Source organism: Pezoporus occidentalis, unplaced genomic scaffold (genome assembly GCF_034315485.1).
Source record: "Pezoporus occidentalis ecotype Australia unplaced genomic scaffold, CSIRO_AGI_Poc_V1 ctg32, whole genome shotgun sequence".
Classification (NCBI taxonomy): domain Eukaryota; kingdom Metazoa; phylum Chordata; class Aves; order Psittaciformes; family Psittacidae; genus Pezoporus; species Pezoporus occidentalis.
This window is the reverse complement of record NW_026915158.1, coordinates 2,379,630-2,399,390: the sequence shown is the minus strand read 5'-3', so window position 1 is coordinate 2,399,390 and position 19,761 is coordinate 2,379,630.

Here is a 19,761-nt window from a genome sequence, read left to right as displayed (position 1 = left end):
TTTGGTGGAAGGCCAGACCAAAGACAAAGAGATTTTATGACCTAGGTTTTCACAGTCATTTTGACTAAATCTTCTGATGCTCAAGGGTAGAGTAAAAGCTGCAGCAGCTCCCTGTTGTGACTGACTGAATCCTCCTAACATTCATTTCCACAAAACCATTATTTTTGCAGACACTCTCTCCTGGTCCTTTCCTTTAAGCTTGGTAGAAACATTCAGTACTGCTTGCTTTAGCATACTGCCTTTTTTGTGTTATTATCTGTTCAATTTCATCTTCCTTTCACTAGTTCTCTATTTTCATTACCAAAGAAGCGGTACTTCACTATGTCCTTACCTTACAGCCTCTTCTAGCTCTTGAAATACTCATCATGCACTCATTTGGTTTATTGCCTGCTCCTTTTGCCTAACCTTTCTGTCACCCTTTTGACCCAGTCTTATTTAGACTTTTAAAATCTGTCTTCCTAAGTCAGTGCTTTGCCTGTAAATGCAACTAAAATTAGGATTTAAATCCTAATATGAAATGATGGCTCAAGAAGAAGAAGAAGAAGTGATAGAGTTACAAATAAACACAGCAGTATTCAATTCATCTACTAATCAGTTCTTTATCATTTTAAAAGATCTAAAACAGTCTGGTACTGAGTGACAGATGTTCAGATACCGTATCTGGGCTCTGAAGACACTGCAGCTGCACTACAAAAAAAATAGTCTGTGGGCTCTCCCCAGATGCAAATATAATGTAAATGTGAATTTATGCACATCGTCAGAAGCTATGTGCAGACTTTCGTATGCAATCTTATTTGCTGCAGGTCCATGCAATTGATGAAAACCATGAACACTGTTGGATGAGAATCATGAACACTGAAGCCATTAATCATTTAGAAAACAGGGTTACCAACACATCTGACCTCCACAGCACCAATGAATAAGAAATGGGAAGGCAGTAAGTCTGGATGCACGGAGATTGTCGTTTGCAGAGCATTCATGGCTTATAGTAACCCTGAGATATGCCATTCCTTTGCGGCACAAAGGAATTCCTGCCTTCCAGCCAATAAGTCAGCTTCTTCAGGGGCCCAACTTAAATGCCTCCATGCAAACTTACATAACATGGGGAATAAACAAGAGGAGTTAAAGACATGTGTACCCTTCAGGGCTATGATCTTAGCAGCATCACAGAGAAGTGGTGGGATGGCTCCTATAACCCTAGTGCTGTAACAGAAGGGTAGGGATTTTTCAGGAAAGACAGGCAAGGGAAGCAAGGAGGAAATGTTGCCTTTTATGTAAATGGCCAGTTAAAGTGCATGGAGCTCCACTTGGGGATGGATAAAGAGCTGACTGAGAGTTTAAGGGTGAGGATTAAAGGGAGGGCAGGGGCAGGTGACATTATAGTGGGCGTCTGATGCAGGCTGCCCAACCAGGAAGACCAAGCAGATGAGGACCTTCTGTAGGCAGATAGGAGCATCCTCGCATTCACAAGCCCTAGTCCACATAAGAGACTTCAACCACCCCAGTACCTGTTGGAGTGACAAGACAGTGGGGCATAAGTAATCCATGAGGTTTGTGGAATGCACAAATGATAACTTATTTCTTCAAGTGATAGAGGAGCCAAGTGGAGGTGCTATGCTGGACCTTGTTCTCACAAAGAGGAGCTGGTGGGGAAGGTGAAGCTCAAAGGCAGACTTGGCTTCAGTGACCAGGAAATGGTAGAGTTCAACATCAGGGCAGCAAGCAGGGTGCACATCAAGCTTACTAACCTGGACTCCAGAGGAGCAGACTTTGGCCTCTTCAGGAATATGAACACTGGAAGGAAGAACGCTACCCAGAGGAACCCTGACACACTTGAGGAATGGGTTTGTGTGAACCTCATGATGTTTAACAAGGCCAATTGGAAGGTCCTGTGCTGGGATCAGGGTAATTCCAAGCATAAATACAGCCTGGGCAGAGAATAGATGGAAAGCAGCCCTGAGGAGGACATGGGGGTGTTGGCTGACGACATGACTGACTGACATGGCTCAACATGAGCCAGCAGCGTTCACTTGCAGCCTAGAAAACCAACCATATCCTGGGCTGTACCAAAAGAAATTGACCAGCAGGTTGAGGGAGGAGCATTTTGCCCCTCCGCTCTCATGAGAACCCACCTGCAGTACTGCATTCCGCTCTGGGGCCCCCAAAATAAGAAGGAAATGAACCTGTTACAGTGAGCCCAGAGGGCCATGAAGATGATCAGGGGGCTGGAGCACCTCTCCTGTGAAGACAGGCTGAGACGGTTGATGCTGTTCAGCCTAGAGAAGAGAAGACTCAGGGCAGACCTTATAGCAGCCTTCCGGTACTTGAAGGAGGCTTACAAGAAATCTGGAGAAGGACTTTTTACAAAAACAGGACAAGAGGCTTTAAACTGACAGAGGGTAGACTTAGATTAGATGTAAGAAAGAAACTCTTCACTTTGAAGGCGACTGCAATTGAGTGCTACCCTGAGAATCTGTGGCTTCCCCATCCCTGGCAGTGTTCAAGGTCAGGTTGGACGGGGCTTTGAGCAACCTGGTCTAGTGGAAGGTGTCCCTGCCTTCCGTCACCTGTGATTCTCTGATTATTCTGTCACATCTCATAAGGCCTCTGGCACTTGGTTTGAAATTTTCCCTTTCCCCCATCTGAGTTTTGTCTGACCAGATTTGTCAGCAAAGAGTCTCATAACACCCAATGATTTATATACGTAACACCCAAATTTATATATGTAAAAAATTACTGATTTCTCAGATACCTACTGATTTAGACAGCCGGTAGTTTTTGTCAAGTATATTGTAGAGGTATGTGATTTGTGTAATCGTGATAAAATTTGAAATATCTTTTATGGTGTGCTGCAAATAAATCCCAAATTGGAAAGCGCATTAATTCAAACAGCATTAATGAAACGGGACCAAACAGTTCGCTATTGACTGTTTTATTGAACACTTCTGCTCTAGAGATTGAGCTATAGAGTGTGTAAGAAGCTAATTGTTTTCTTGTAGCACTTGTAATGTTATTGAAATATGGACTGCTTGCAAGCAAATCAGTTTCATGCACTGAAGTGATAACACAAATGACAGGCACCAGTCTGTCTAATCAAGTCCCACAGAACATCAGCCTAACTTTAGTTAAAGCTCATGTGAATTCTGTTTTTCTCCTTATAAGCTATTACATGCTAAGGCAATAATACTGAAGTGTGACCAGTATGTTGGAGACTGTCATGCCGAGTACTGGTAACTTTGAAGTTGACTCAGATTTTTATTTTTGCCTTGATAGTCCTGTTTTTAATGTACCATATCCCTGAACAGTAGATGTTTCTGGAAGGCTTCCTGGAGAACTACTCTTAGAAAAAAAAACAAGGTGCACCTGAAACTGAGCAGTATTATTATAGACATTTAACTAAAAATTAGAAAGGTAAAATGGCATCTGCTTTTCTGGGTTACCTATGTCTGTCACCTTATGATCACCTTACTGCTTGGACATCTCATGTACTTTAAGCAACTGTCAGGAGGTAACTTGCTCTCAGTGTGGAAAATTAAATTTGCATTGCTAAGGCCAGCCCAAAAGCTCAACTGGCTGGTGAGCCACCTTGCTGTAGTGTTTGCTGTAAGTATTTGTCAAAACTGGGAATGGCACTGTGGGCTACTGCAGGTATATAATGGTGTGAATGTCCAAGGCAAGCTCTCATGGTTACATTACCTTTTCAGGAGGCTTGAGGACTAATAATGAAGAAATCTCAGCAAAACCAAAGAAGTCTATTTTTTTTCCCAATGAATCTGTTAATTTCAGTTTCAAAATACAAGATTCCCAAAGAGAAAATCTGAGAGTCCTTATCCTGAGAAAGTGCTGAGCATCATCTTTCAGAAAGCAAGAATTCACTAAGATTTCTAAATCTGGGCTAAAATTTCTGGCAATGAACACCTGCTAGGAGAAATTTATTCTGGATAGAAAGCAATAGGAAGGATGTCAGCACTTTTTTGTTAACCTCTTTCATAGAAGGAATAGATTTTGTCCATGGACTTACTTAGCCTGTCTAGTCTGCTGTGGCAGGGGGAGTGTTAATAGTGCAACCAAAGCCAAAAAAACAAAATCAATGAAAAAAACCCTAACCAACATTAACTGCACAATAGCAAAAAAATTGCTTTGAGCCTTTGGAGCTGAAAAGTGGCTGACCTTAATCATTTAGCCAAGAAACATAGAAAGGGTAGGCATAACATGGATTTAAAGAAAATAAAAATATCAATTTAGGCTATTTAGGATCGTGTTAAGATCCAAAAACAATCTGCAACACTTCGTGCAGTCTCCTCAATATGCAAGTGAGGCTGTACAATATTACATGATTTTAGAAATGCTTCAATTGTCCCTTGCTAAGAGGAAACAAAAAAATCCAAGATTTCTGCTGTTGGCAAAAAAAAAGAGGGTGGGAGGTTGATCTCATACCAGAGTGACATCACTCAAATATTTCTACTAGCTTCAAGTGACACAGTATCAAAACAGCAAAATCATATTCTTCTACTCCAAGAGCCAGTTGAGTATGGCAGCATCCTGAAAATATGCCAGTCATGGCAACAGACTGCTCTCGATTTGCATTTTGTCTCGTAAAGTGTCTACGATTAACTGCAGGGGACATCATGCTTTGCATTAGTCTTTTTAGATAACGCAGGTGTTTACTAGCAGAAGGCCTGTGATGCTGTGAATCCCGTATCTTCAGCACCTCCATAAAGCCGCCCTACTGCAGAGACAGCAGGTCACTGAAGGGAATTTGGCACAGCTGTGCATTTCACAGGGCAAGGAGATCAAGTAGACTTACTGTTCTATCTCTCTTGATGAGGAATTTTCCTCTTTGGATCTGTGGTTTGCTGCCAAATAAACTTCTGGGGACAGAGAGCATCCATGTTAGAAGAAGGAGGTGGACCATGTACTGCTTCTTGAAGATGTACCAAGAGCATACTCTTTCTTGCTGCAACACATCTTACGCTGTACATGCATGATGAGAAAGCTGTAAGTCTCTCTTTTCTCTTACCTCAGAGATTCCAGTGGATATAGAATCAGGATTTTTTCTGTGAATTAAAGCAGCACTTAGCAGTGTATGGGTGTTCTTAATAACCGTTTCCTTTGCCCAATAAAATGTTTTTTCTTTTTGAGTTGTAAAGAACGTTTTCTTTTTTTTCCTCCATAAAGGCAAGGAAGAATAAGAGATGGTATGGGTGATGTATTTTGTAGTTTAGGGTAATTCTGGGTCATTGGCAGTATTAATGGCTCCAAATCAGCAAGAGCTGAGTGTCAGTTATAGATAGTTAAGGTGATTAGGCATGATTAGATCACCTACTCTGACTTCCGAATAAGGCACCATACTTGATCCATTTCTCTCTGTTCTGAGATGAATAGCTTGTATTTAGCTAAATAGAAATATCATCAAGCCTTGATGTAAAGACTTCAAAAAGATGAAGACATTGCTAGCTCTCTCAGTGTTTTTTCACACTGGTTAATCATACTCGCTTTGAAAGTTTATGCCATACCTTAAACTTGAAATTCTACACGGTTTGACAATTTCCATTGGGCTTTTATCTTTTTACTTCTACTGGGCAAGGTTTTCTGGAGTATGAAGTGAAACCCTTTCAGCTGAGTCATGGTCACATAGATCCACAGTCTCGTCTGTGAGTCTTTCTTTTAAATCAGGTGAATAGTTTAGGAGAAAAAGAGTCCATGGATTAAAAGCTTTGAACAAGACAGTTACATGGCTAGATAGAAACATACATCCATGACATTCATCCATGAGGGAAAAGCTCACCCTTGGATGCAGGTTTGCTGAGCACACTGCCGTGAGATAGGCAGGCATAATGTTGGTTCTGGAAATGAGGTTGTGAATGCGAAGCTGCTTTTCAGATGCTACCCAAATGTAAAGGCTTGGTGCTCTAAATGTAGTTTTTTACTGTTTGCAAGCTCAAAGGACTGGGTGAGATTTGGGGAAATAAGATATCCTCAAACCATTATGACACTGACTTGCAATTTTCTTTTTCAGGAGAAGTCCAAAAGTTCAGTTGCAATATTTTTCCAATAAAACTTTACAAGAGGCTATGGGAAGGGAGAAATAAAGAAACATTGAAGGGAGAAAAGAATTAACATTTCCTCTTTGGTTGAGATGTGAAATTTCTTTTTCACTCCAAAAAGAGAAAATTCTAAATGTGCCATAACAACCTAAACCAGTCCAAATTAAAATCAAATTTTTGTCCTCCTCCATATTGCTCAATATAGGAAGAGGGAATACATATTTCTGTCTTAACAGAGAGTCACAGATTTTTCTAGTGCTCATCAGGTTATTACTCACACGGTAAGTTAGCAGAGACAAATATGCAGAATATGGTGGAGTATTAGTTGCTACTGATTCACAGTAGCTTGTCTCAGGGACATTGCTCATATTGCTTCTAAGCTTATCCCTTGGACCCATTTGCATTAAAAATTAAAAACCAGCTAAAATTTAAGGAATAAGAGTGGCAAAGACAATTATCTTTTGTAGCAATTAGCTTGGTATACATGTAGTTTTCAAAAACAATTGTATCCAAAACTGGTGGGTAAGGATATGTCTTCCCACAGGCAAAATGAGCATGAAAAGCTTATCAGAGTTACAGCTCACTGATGTTTCATCTGTATGTCCCCAACATACTGTAGGGTTCATCACACTTAGTGGCATATATCCATCATAAACCTCTACATCTGATATCCTCTGATATGCAGTGGAGAGAAATCAGCATTGTACAGGGGCATAAATCCTCACAACAGATATAAAGACACATACTTGAGTTTAAAGGTTCACCCTTAAGAATTACAGCCTTTCCTCCCTTTCTCACCTGGGGTTTTAGGATGACCAGCTCAGATGCAGATACCTACCTCAGCTAATTCCCAGCCAAAGTATCCCCACTCTTATTTCCCTTCAGAATTTCACCTGCTGGGATAGAACTAGCATTTCCCTCTTTTGTGCAAGCTGTCTGGAGTAATGAAATATAGTACTTGAGAGATTGTGGGGGTTGACCCTGGCTGAATGCCAGGTGCCCATCAAAGCTGGTCTGTCTCTCCGCCTCCTCAACTGGACAGGAGAGAGAAAATATTATGAAAAGCTTATGGGTCAAGTTAAGGGCAGGGAGAGATCACTCACCAATTACTGTTACAGGTGAAATAGACTCTACTTTGGGAAATTAATTTAATTTATTGCCAATAAAATTAGAGTAGGACGATAAGAAATAAAAAATCTCAAAACACCTTCCCCCTACCTCTCCCCTCTTCCCAGGCTTAACTTCCCTCCCAGTTTCTCTCCCTCTCCCTGCTCAGCAGCTCAGGAGGGCAGGGAAGGGGGGTTTGTGGTCAGTTCACACATTGTCTCTGCTGCTTCTTCCTCTTCAGGGGGTGGACTCCTCACACTCTTCTCTTGCTCCATTGTGGGGTCTTTCCACTGGGAGACAAGCCTCCATGAACTTCTGCAATGTCAGTCCTTCCTAGGGGCTGCAGTTCTTCATGATCTGATCCAGCACAGGTCCCTTGCAAGGGGTGCACAGGGTAGCCTAACACACCATACATAACATACCATACCATAATATAAACCATAAACATAAACATAAACATAAACTTTCAGTGAAATCCTCAAGGACTTCTAGCCTATGAAACTTGTAGTTTATTTACCTCCAGATTCTGAACTCTGAGAGAAGAAAAAATATTCAACTGCAGTTGGAAGCTTGGGTAGCAGCCTGCTTGAAACATGAAAGCTTAGGACCAGGATGACAAATTCTCTTTGATTTTGAATTCTGTCTTGTAAGGTAGAAGATGGAGTACCACATTCTGAGGCACTTCAGGTATACAACATGCAAAACACATGTATTAATTCAGACATATGCAAAGGTAAGAAAATCGTTAGTAAAAAATACAACTTACAAAATATGTACAATCTAACTGATTTGAAGCTTTTGGGAGTATCATCTAAGAAGGTTTCCATCTTATCAAAAAAACACATTCACAATATATGAAAATTGTCTTCCTATTGTGATTGTCCTAACTACAGTAATTCTTTAATCAAAGAACACTGCAAACTAGTCTAACAGAACAAGTAGAGACCTGTATAATTTTCAAAATTTGCATAGGTCACAAAGGCCCTTGTATTTTTTATGCAGCAGCCTTTCCCTCCATGCTGCACACCTTGCTTGAGAGGTAGTCAAGCTAATGGTAAGTGAACCATAACTCATGGGCTTCAGCTCACTGGTATGAAAGTTTTAAAGGGGGCAAAATAGATCCTAGACCTGAAGGGCTAAATACAAAATAGCATGTGGGGCACTGCCAGATCTTGTTGTGGAAACTTGTAGAAACAGATCAGGGCCATACATCACACCGAAAGACAGAAAAAATCACCATTATCCAGCTGAGCTTAGTTATTTCAACTGATTCATATAAATGAAATGATGGAAGTGAAAATAGGAACTGTGCACATAACGAACGCTTGGATAACTCTTCAGCATGCACACTGTTGCCAAAGTGATAAATCTGGGTAGTGAGCAGTTGAGCAGTCAGCAGCTGAGATGAAGACAATTTGTCCTCTAATAGAAAATCTCCACTGGATGCATACGCTGCTGTGCAGAACAAAGCAGTGATTTGTAGTCCTCATAAAAAAGATTTTACCAGATATCCTTGGGCTCTCAGGTACCCGCTATATGGCAAGGCTCCTGCAGATTCTACTTCTTTAAGTTCAACAGATTAAGAGGTCCACAGTGATTACAGGTTCTTCGTTCTTGTCAAATGTTAAAAATTTTCCAGTTCTTTCTCTGAGGCTGGCAATACCTCTTTTAACCTCAGTAGCTGCTTTTCCTGCTTCACCTCCATTCATCTTCATCTCCTCTTCAGCTTTGTGAGGTTTCAATCACACACTGGCAAACATCACTCTTTGAGTTCAGCCATCCCTACATATGGAAATTGTTCCTCACACCAACTACTGTTAAACAATTACAAAACTTTCCTCAGGTGGTAACAGAAACCTTAGGTGGAGAACTAACAGCCGTCAGTTGTGCAACCTGAGCTCTCTTTGGTGCACTTTTCCAGGGAACAGCAGCAAGGGCAGTTGCTCTGGACTTCAGGTAATGAGAAGACCCCTTGGACTCATTGAGACTGTGGAGCTGACAGCGGACAGGTGGGAAGGAGCAAGTATCCTTATAAGTTTAGCTCTAACCCTGTTTTCTGGTGCCTTTCCAAGTGCTGTAAAACAAGGAAATTAAATAGGAATTCAGAACATCACATTAATCATTGATGTGAACAGTGTTGGTCTTGCAGTAATGGAAACCAAAAGTATCTTAATTGCTTGAAAACTGACTTCTAGGAGAAGGGGGGAATTCAAAAATTTTGTTGGAAACTTTCCCAAAGGCCTGTATTGTAATTGCATGAAGCTTCATACCTACACATTCCTACAAATAGCTTAATGCATATGACAGTCCCACGGTCTTGGTGACTACTTATAAAGCAGAGGACCACAACAAGAGAGAGACCAGAGAAATACACATGAAACACGAACACAGTGTTAAAGAGCTGGGAGCAAACACATTTTTTAGATCTGACTACCCACTAGCTATATAGCTCATGGCAAACCCCAAAGAAGGCTTTAGACAGGCGTCAGACCTAATTGAACCAAGAAACCTGAGAACACCAAGAGAACGCAGACAGGCCAGTCTGGGCCAATCAACCAAGGCTCCAAGTTTATGTCAACTCAGCCTGTTACACAGTATCTCAAGTGAAGATATCCTTCAGTAAAGACTATTTACATTCACTTTAACATAAGATTGTAGAATATTTCACTCTTGACCTTTGCCTTTTTTGCAAAGTTAAATTGGATGCTATGTGTAGAAGTTATACTCACTGAAGTGGGTGGTCCTGGAGTCCTGACTACCTGCTTCTGCATCGGCAGTGTTGACACAACCAGTAGGAAATCAATAAAATGATCTTAGCTGTTGAAAAAACATTCTGTGTCTGACTTTGCTGTCAATCACCACTAAGCCTTGCTCTGAATTTGTAGTGAGCTCCTAAGAGTGGGCTATATTACCCATAAAATCCCTGCGGAATTCAGAGGACAGGGTGCCTCCCACATAGTTTCAGTCAGTCTTTGCCTCTTTCTACAGTCAGAGACACCTTCAGAAGGCAATTTCTCATAAACTGAAGTAGGCATCTAAGAAGACTTAGCTCTGCAGGCACCAGCTCTCTTCACTGACTTCAAAAAGGCTCTGAGCAACTAGAACAAGTGGACAATTAGCTTTTATACGGCTGAAGTTAAACATGATTATTAAATATTCTCAGTGGAGATGAGAGGCAAGACAGCTCTTCCTACCTTATAAATACACAATGGCAAGATCTGCTAGAAAGAATGAGGTACTGATTAAAACAAATGGGTCTGAGTTGATATCAGAAAATTGTTTGTGGTTACAAAAATCCCAGGTTAGGGTCTTTCTAGGCTTACACGTTATCTTAATTATATGCAACACTGAAGATATACTTTCTTAGCAGTTGTATATACTCAATCAATTTGACATTCACATCAAACATATTTAAAAGACCAGACACTTGATAATAGAGACTTAGAGCAGCCCACAGTTCTGAAATTATAAAAGTTTAAAGTAACTACTGTCTATGTGTCCTGGGTTCAGCAGTGGCAGTCATTTTTCTCCTTCTTGGTAGCTGGTGCAGTGCTGTGTTTTGACTTTTGGCCTGGGAACAGAGCTGATAACAATGATGTTTTGGCTTGGCCAAGGACCTTGTGAGCCTCATGCTCTGCCAGGGAGGAGGAGAAGCTGGGAGGAAGCAGAGACAGGACACCTGACCCAAACTGACCAAAGAGGTATTCCATACCACAGCACGTCATGCCTGGGATGTAACTGGGAGTTACCTGGAAGGGCTGGGAGACTGTGGGGTTGGAGGAGGTATCGGTCGCTGTTTGGTCAGGCTTGCGGGGCGAGTTATCGGTTGGCTGGTGGTGAGGTGTTGTATTCTCTTCCCTTGTTATTTCCTTTATCATTATTATCATTGATGGTAGCAGTAGTGATTTGTGTTATACCTTAGTTACTAAACTGTTCTTATCTCAACCCGTGGGAGTTGCATTCTTTTCAAATTGGAGTGAGTGAACGAGTTACCTGACTGGATTTAAACCACTACACTATGACACATCTTGGCTTTGCAATTTTTGCACAAGATTAAAACCAACTTGCCTCACCAGCACATCTACTCATACAACCCCGCTGCATTGCTAGCATACCCCAGATTGCAAACATATGATTTACAAAATAACTAGAAAAACTGACCATTACTGGAGATGCTTGGAGAGAGTTCTTCCTCTTTATGTCTAGAAATAAGTAAATTATTATTTCTTTCTTAACTTCTCATAACTTACTCAGAATAACCTGACTGTGTGCAGCAAAAAGGAACATGTATTACTGTTTTTAAAAGCTAAGTAATTCAGACTTTTGCCAGAAAATCTTGAGAAACATAGCTGATTCCAGTTAACCAGCTACAGGCAGAGTTAATTACTGTGGAATAGTCATTTTACACATAATAATAAAAACAGATAGACACTCAAGTCTGGAAGAAGGGAACTGCATTTTGAAAAAATAATCCAAAATTTCTTACAGATCTAGAATGCCTAACCACTATGCCTTAACCAGAACTTTGACACAGAAGCTGCATATTTTTCATGAAAACACTAAAAAGGTTCCTCCTGAAACATGCACATATCTTCCTTTTCCACATGTTAATATTTCTTTTTTTAAAGAGCTCTCCATTCTGAAGGTGAGAGGTATATTTTCATTTCACAAAATTATTCAGGCCAAATACAGTGTTCTAGCTTTCCGGAACCTATACATATAGAGTTGGGTTTGCTCACAAAATTCTACTGTGGTCAGCATAAAGATTACAATTTCAGACAAAAAAACAAACAACCAACCCAGGCTAAAAATCAGACTCTGATAAAATAATAAATCCAATACACTCTAAGAAGGAATAAACCCTGGATGTGCTGTGGCAGGGAGAGCACAAAATAGAGAAGTAAACCAGCAGAAATAAAATGCAAGTCCTAATTTTAGTAGGCCGACATATGGCATTGTTATGTCAGTTCTGCAAGTTCTATTTAATAAAGGGTAAGTTCACACAATCACAAGTCTCGAGTTATTACAGATTAACACCATATCATTTCTCATCTGATATGGATGTTCTCCTGCTGCTGAAAATGTCATCACCTACACAGAGTGGTATAACTCAGTCATATGGAGCCATGTGAGCAAACCGTAAGTGCACGTGCTCTTAGGAAGAGCAATCAATTGTTAATTTTTTGTTTCCTAAGTCTAAATTTATAAAGTATCTGTCACACAGTTGTGCTCATGCCTGTGCAAAGTAACCATGACCATACAGATGAAGTGGATTCATCCGACCTAATGTGTGTGTCCCCACCTAAGCTAGGCAGCTAGGTTCTTGCTACAGGCAATAGAAAGAAATGAGTGTTTCTGGACTGCTATTGATCTCCGTCTAAAGTAGCCCTGTAAATAACAAAGATAAATCATCCCCAGCAAGGCTTTTTTCGTAACACTGATGATAGAGAGACCTGAGGGTGACTATCTCAGAAGAGGTTGCCGCTGTGGACATCTGCAATTAGCCTAAGGCTAATGTCAAAACTACAGCAAGCACCAGCAGATGCAGGAAAAGAAACAACTCATGCATGTAAAAATATGTTTTGGAAGCAGGGTCTCTAGTAACAAAGATTCACTGACAATGGTGATGGCTGCACTTGTTTTTATGAGCCTGGGTCATCCGAGCTCATAAAATTGTCTGCAAGGCAATCTAAGCGCTTGGGAGTTACATGCTGCGATACTTCAGAGCAGTTGGCTCTCAGGATAAAAACTGGAGCCTAAAATGGAGCAAAAATGGAGCAAAAATGGAGCAGACATTCCCCACCAAGGGCACAGTGTGGAACAGGCATCTATCTCAAAAAGACAGTCTGAAATATCCTGATATTGAATGGCTGAGATGCATTTGGCCTCCTGCTCTTTCTGGAGCTCAGTCTCTCAGAACCATAGAATCATAGAATAGTTAAGGTTGGAAAGGACCTTAAGATCATCACGTGCCAATCCCCCTGCAATGGGCAGGGACACCTCACACTAAACCATGTCAACCAAGGCTCTGTCCAACCTGAACTTGAGCACTGCCAGGGATGGAGCATTCACAAATTCGTTGGGCAACCCATTCCAGTGCCTCACCACCCTCACAATAAAGAACTTCCTCCTTATATCCAATCTAAACTTCCCTTGTTTAAGTTTGAACCCATTACCCCTTTTCCTGTCACTACAGTCCCTAATGAAGAGTCCCTCCCCAGCATCCCCATAGGCCCCCTTCAGATACTGGAAGGCTGCTATGAGGTCTCCACGCAGCCTTCTCTTCTCCAGGCTGAACAGCCCCAACTTTCTCAACCTGTCTTCATACAGGAGATGCTCCAGTCCCCTGATCATCCTCGTGGCCCTCCTCTGGACTTGTGCCAACAGTTCCATGTCCTTTTTATGTTGAGGACACCAGAACTGCACACAATACTCCAAGTGAGGTCTCACAAGAGCAGAGTAGAGGGGCAGGATCACCTCCTTCGACCTGCTGGTCACGCTCCTTTTGATGCAGCCCAGGATATGGTTGGCTTTCTGGGCTGCAAGTGCACACTGAAGCCAGCTCACATTCATTTTCTCATCGACCAGCACCTCCAAGTCCTTCTCCGCAGGGCTGCTCTGAATCTCTTCTCTGCCCAACTTGTAGCTGTGCCTGGGATTGCTCTGACCCAGGTGTAGGACCTTGCACTTGGCATGGTTAAACTTTATAAGGTTACATCAGCCCGCCTCACAAGCATGTCAAGGTCCCTCTGGATGGCATTCCTTCACTCCAGTGTATCGACTGAACCACAAAGCTTGGTGTCATTGGCAAACTCTTGACCGAGACCTTGAACAAAAGTTCATATATCCACTAGGGTGTCAGATATCTGCGCATCGGTTAAATCCTTGCCTGCACCTCTCTTTTGAAGCCACTGAGCTGAGTTCGTTGGCCTCTGACATCTTGTTGGCTTGCGCTTTTGCCTACCTGGGTGTTGTAAGACACTGCTGGAACTGTTTGCAAGGAAGGCGAGAGGCATCCGTTTGTGTTCAGATGGACACACTGCACAGCGGAGAAGAAAAGACACAAAATGTGCAAAAGCCCTTGCTTGACAAAGATTTCTTGGCGCTCCTATGCTGCTTCTGCATGTCACTGCACTCCTACTAAGTTAAAAAAGTAATGCAAGGACAAGCGATCTTAAACATTGGAAAAAATAATAGAAGCTCAAACTTTAGATATTATAACTGAACAAGGAAAATCTGTGATTTTATGTATTAATTAATTATAGAAAAATATAAATGGTTTCTAATTGACCCTAGAGGTAATGGCTATCTAATAGTTGCATTAACACTGCATTAATACTTCATTCTAAAAGAATGTAGTATTACAGGCTGTGTAATGACAGGCTGTGTAATGACAGGCTGTACAGTCATGTTGCAGTCGGAAGAATATATAGTCCATCTCTGTTTTATTTAATAGATCTTTTGGTAGAACAAGCAGGAAAGCAACATGATAAGATCATATAATCATAGAATCATAGGTTAGGGTTGAAAGGGACCTTAAAGATCATCTAGTTCTAACCCCCTTGTCGTGGGCAGGGATACCTTCCGTAGACCAGGTTACTCAAGGTCCCATCCAACCTGGTCTTGAACACTGCCAGGGATGGGGAAGACGCAGCTTTTCTGGGCAACCTGTGCCAGTGCCTCACCATCCTCATAGTAAACCTATGATTTACTGTCTAAATCTCCCCTCTTTCAGCTTAAAGCCATTCCCCTTTGTCTTGTCACTACATGCCCTTGTAAAAAATGCAGTGTGGGTTTCTCTATCGGACAAAGTCCCTTTACAGTTGCACCTCCTCCTGTATCTCCTCTCTGGTCCTGCTCCTCCTTGGCCATTCAGGTTCCTGTGGCCAGGTGAAGGGCCATTGGAGTGGGTCCACAAGGGGCCCTGAGCAGTGGCAGAGGCAGATGGGAGTTTCCCCACTGCTGAGTGTAGGGCCTGTCCTTGCCTCAGCAAGGGACTAGCACAGTGACTATTTGGTCACTGTTCATATAGCTAACAATACGGCTAAGAAATATTTGGCAAGAGAGGCAAAGGAAAAACAAATGTCTGAAGACCTAGAGCTAAAAGTGGACATATCTATAAGGCAAGTATAAAAAATTAAAAGAGGATAATTAGCCACCTACTGAGATGATAATAGTTCTGTTGGACTGGATAATTCATGATATTTTTAAATAAAGGTTTGATGTTAATTCTCTACAGTGTTATGGTCTACTCCGAGTCCATTCATTTATTTGTGAAGCCTGGATTCATTTTCTTCTTCCACATTATTGTGAATTTGCCAGGTTCGAATTTCTCTGCCCTCCCTCCTCTCCCCTCCCAGGTACCTGGTGTCAAGGTTTTCCAGCAATTTCTTGAAAACTGACCTTGACTTTACTACCAAGCATATGTAAATGTAATTAGTAAATTCTTTCAGCCAGCTATGCACCTTTTTAAAAAGCTCATAAACCAGGTTAGAATATAATAGTTAGTCCTGCACTTTGGGGAGCTTAAATACACTATTTGTCTCCTTGTGGAAAAAACAGTGTGGTCATAGTTCACTCATTTAAATAAGAGTTTTCTTCCCTTTCTGACGGGAATTTAATCCTTGTTTAAGGGTAGCAGAAGGTCTGTTCTGTATCAGACTTGGCAAGGAGGGATCTCTTTTCTTGACAGACTTCTGTGACCAGCTTTTGATGCCTGTCCTACTCTAGTCCTATTCCAGACAATCCACTGATATCTGCATTTAAGTCACTGTATGTTGGTTTGGAGAGGCTATTGCACTCACTGTCATAAGATCCTTCACAGTATGACTTTTAACAAACTAAATTTGCAGTCACAGTTGACTTTATTTATAAGATGCTAATTCACTTGCTAAATCCATCCTGAGTTATACTCAACTGCATTTCAGTTAAGGGAGCTAGCAACTGGGCAGCTCTCACACTGTCTTGCAGCTATAGTTTGCTCTATTAGTGATCCTGAGGAGGCAGGTAAGTTTGACATACCTAAATGAATAAGATGCTTATGAAAAGGAAACAGCTGTGCAGCCACATGCATAAGTACCTGAAAAACTTCCCTTATTCCTGGGCAGTCAGGACTGTAGGGATTGCCAGGCCTTATACCAGTAGAGGTATTTTCCCCTGCCTAAGAGTGACCCAACTGTTCAGGAAATTTATCCTCAACAGTTTAAAACCCTACATACTAATTTAATATTAAATTTGTTTTTAAACATACAGCTCAAGAAAAACTATTGACTCTTCAGAGTCAGAGAAAATGTCCCATTCATGCGTCTTTTAAAGATAAATTGACATTTTTTTTGTAAATGGGGGGATGATTTGGACAGGCTTTGGCAGCCATGTACGGGACATCTGTTGGGAAAGTCAATAAAACTGGAGGAGGAGAACCACTGATCTAGAAATCCAGTGTTCGTGTGAAGTATCTTTAACTAACTCTCAGTAAAAAAAAAAAATAAATCTTATTTAGTTTCTAAGGGTACTTACTACACTTTTTTCTGCCCTACACATGATTTACCAGCACTACCTCTGTGAGAAACGCAACTCAAGTCAGGCCGTACACTAACTTGGCAGGTGGAGCTGCACTCCAGGTTCTGCTTCTCTCCACATGACCTTGGGCAAATTGTGTGTACATCAGTTTTCTATCCATTCTGCAAATAACCAGTGCTTCCTTTCTTCACTTCTCTGCTTGGCCTCTTTAGAGAGTGGCTGTTTCAGAGCTAGGTTTGTACTGTTCTACACACTCCTCAGGCCTAGAGAGATTAAGTACTCTAACTCTGATATGATTCAGTGTTTTACAGGCTCATGCAATATAAATAATAATTATATCAATAAATGTTTAAAAGAAACTTTAACTGACAAATCAACCCCTAAACTTAGCATACAAAAAAACTGAGATGAAGGCTTTAAGACCATCTCTTTAGTAGCAGATATCAGCCTTGCTTAAAGACAAATGAATAAGGAGCTGGTAGAAGTCTAATCATCAGTTACAAGGACAGGATATGTAAAAACTGTAATAATTATAATGCAAGAAATATGTTGTAGATACAAAGAAAGATGTTTCTTCATTCTTTGCGTATCTGACTCGCAAAATACCTTGGCTGAAAATATTAAAAACTTATGTGGATTCCAAAACCAGCTGGTAAATTCATAAAAGAGAAAACAATACGGTGGCTCCTACAGTGTTCCTAAGACATCTACTGTTGGGTACAGTTAGGTTTTTTAATTAGTCTCCTGGGCAACCCCACCTTTTGTAATGTGGTTTGCATTGTGGAGTGGTGTCAGAAAGCATGAATGAGCTTCCTGTTTTATCAGACTAAACAGGATAGTGTGCTCTGTGACTACGCATAACACACTGCAACCACTCATGGCACTCAGTTTGTGAGCTACAGCTAGTCTGTAGGGAAAAGGTCCCTGAAGTATGTCTAAAGTAATGTCAGGATCCTAACACCAACCTGATTTGACTCTGATTGTCCACTCTAGTTGTCTTCTTCACCAGTGGCTACCAAGGTGCTGCCTCTGGCAGGTCACATCCGCAGGATTTGACCATTTGAGAGCAGAGAATGGTTGACACCCATGTATTTCTGGTTGCAGGGCTATTCTGAAGGGCTTTTTTCTCTCCTGGTTGGATCCTTCTCTTTCACACAGTCACATATACCTTCTCACCAATCCTTTCACCTGTTCATTCTTGCTTAAATTTTTTCTGTCTTGCTTTCCTTCCTTTCTTATACCTGCCTGCTAGTTCCAATTCCTTAGCTGTGTGCCTCATTTCCCAACAGTCACAGCTGCTACAGAATCCACTGGAAGGGCCAAAATCAAATTGCCCTTCCACTCTTCTGACCTTCTGCTGCACCATATTAACTGCAAATGATGCGTGCAAGAGCTTAACTTTCATACCCTACCCAGTGTCCCTTGATAATTTGCCACCTGAGAAGCATGGTTAGGCAAAAATGGTCCAGACAGCATGTGCCAGATTTTAATTACTCCCTTAGAAAGAGGCTGACTTGATAAACCTGACAGGGAGAAGGTTATACATAATTAGGGTTTAATTTTTAATTACGTATTTACTTGTGAAGTTTATCATAACCTTGCCCAGGATAACATTTATCCAAGACCACAAGACTTACTAGTGCTTAGCTGGAGTCCTGCAGGCATCAAAGGAATCACACAACTAGAACAAGGTCCCATTCTGCTGAGGCCCCCCACCTCAGGCACTTGCACACAAACACCACACACCCCACCCCACCCCACCACCCCCTTCATTCAGTTTACAGTGGGCTCTTAAGGAAGAGAAACTGAAGGAGCTTTCCCAGTAGCTGGGAAATTCTCATGCTTTAAGGATATGTCAGGCTCTGCTGAGCACCATATTTAGTCCTGGGTAAAGCTGACAGAGTTATTTGCTGGCAGAAGTAAACCTGATTTTCTCAGCAATAGCAAATCCAGGGTAAGAATTGTGAATATAAGCCAATTCTTTAATATCAGGGTAAGCATCACATATCCCTTACAATTTTTCAGTCTAGCTGAGCCCCACTAAATACTCGAGTGTAATCAGTTATAGAAGAAAGAGCTGCTAAGGCTTGACAGAAATAAACATACCTCCGTCCATAATGAGAGAGCTATTGATGAGCTTCCTCTAAGTCAAAGAGAACTAGATAGAAGAATAATACAGAACATTCCAGAGGGCTTCCTACTGGCTTAACTTATTAACTGATAATTTATTCACAATCAGTGGAGAAGTCTAAAATAGATTAAATGATTATTCGTCTTCAACTTGTACATGCACATAAGACAGGCTGAGAAAGTTGCGGGGCTGTTCAGCCTGGGGAAGAGAAGACTGTGTGGAGACCTCATAGCAGCCTTCCAGTATCTGAAGGGAGCCTACATGGATGCTGGAGGGACTCTTCAGTCTAGGGACTAGACTATTCACTAGGGACTGTACTGATAGGACAAGGGATAATGGGTTAAAACTTAAACACGGGAATTTCAGATTGGATATAAGGAAGAAGTTCTTTACTACAAAGGTGGTGAGGCACTGGCATGGGTTGCCCAAGGATGTTGTGAATACTCCAGCCCTGGCAGTGTTCAAGGTCAGGTTGGACAGAGCCTTGGGTGACATGGTTTAGTGTGAGGTGTCCCTGCCCATTGCAGGGGGGTTTGAACTTGATGATCTTAAGGTTCTTTCCAACCCTAACTATTCTATGATTCTATGATTTATTTTTTTTTTTTTTTCTCTGTGGGTCTTTCACATCTTAGGTCAGAATTTCTTTACTTCCTGTCTCATAAGACAGGAGAAAAAGGATAAGAAAGCAGAATCGCCTACAGATAGCAACAGTGAACTGGAACTATAGCACAGCTATGTGGCAGCATTGTCATGGTGAGTGAAGGAAGGGCATGTGCTAATTACATGCAAATACACTGAGGCTGATATTTTCAAATAGGCCAGTAAAGCAGTGTGCACCCAAGCTGAGATGTTGTTATTAGGGTTTCCTTTGACGTTTTTTAAATGAAACTGGATGAACACAGAAATAATCCCTATCATTTGTTATAACTCATTGTAAATCTCCACTCTACTTCAGGT